This window comes from Leptonychotes weddellii, chromosome 1 (assembly GCF_054177405.1).
Source record: "Leptonychotes weddellii isolate Sample4059 chromosome 1, ASM5417740v2, whole genome shotgun sequence".
Classification (NCBI taxonomy): domain Eukaryota; kingdom Metazoa; phylum Chordata; class Mammalia; order Carnivora; family Phocidae; genus Leptonychotes; species Leptonychotes weddellii.
Genome location: NC_138369.1, coordinates 589,945 through 590,921, shown reverse-complemented (window position 1 = coordinate 590,921; position 977 = coordinate 589,945).

The following is a 977-nucleotide window of genomic DNA, read 5'->3' as shown; positions in this document are numbered from 1 at the left end:
TTTACTTCTTCAGTCACCTTTTTCTAAAAACCACGACAGAGATAATGCAGGCCCAAGATAACCCAACAAAGCTCAGGATCATGATGGAGTCCCAGCCACGGCCTCCTCCGGGACTGCCCTGCACCCATCGGGCGGCCAGCACCAGCACAGCCCTGTGGCTGGGTCAACACTCTGGGCCTTGGCGGCATGAGGAGCTCAGGGCTAGGCTGCTGTAACGGGGAGCGTGGTCTCCGCGGCACCTCGCACGTGGCAGGCGCCTTCCAGTCCCCTTGTCCACGCTGAGCTCTCGGTGGACCGGGCACCGTGCCACTGGCCGGCAGCTTGTCCTCTGCTTCAGCCGAGCAGCTCCAGCTCAGGGAGGGTCTGGCCAATCCTGTTCTGCGGCACGGGGCCCCCGGATGGGGTGCTGCTGGGTGCTGTGATGTCCACAGGCTCTGCCTTCTCCGCCGACCTCGGGCGGCCCCTCTTCCCCCTCTCCTCCCAAACGGCGGCAATCTCCTCCTGCTGGGAAGCTTAGCGGCTTCTCCATGCACCCTTTCACCTCACACCCTAAGGGCTGCCCTGACCGGTCCCTAGTCCTAACTAAGGTATTCTCCTAAACAAGCCCACCTGCGTCTCTAGAGTATGTCCTGGTGCCAACGGTACGATAACAGATGATACGCCATCTCCCACTGGCAGGAGGTCAGTGTCCAGGCAAAGACAAGTATGCAGGCAAATAATTACATTACAGTGTAAATCAGCGACACTCCGCGACGTAACAAACACCCTGAGGCTCAGCGTCTGTGAACAACAAAGGTTCATTTCTCTCACCCGCTACGGGGACTGCGTTGAATAGTGTCCCCCCCCAAACTCACGTCCACCAAGAACCTCAGAACCTCACGAAGTAGGGTCTTTGCTGAAACTAAGATGATTATAATGGAGTAGGGTGGGCCATAACTCCAGTGACTGGTGTCCTTATAAAAAGAGACAGGGGGGCG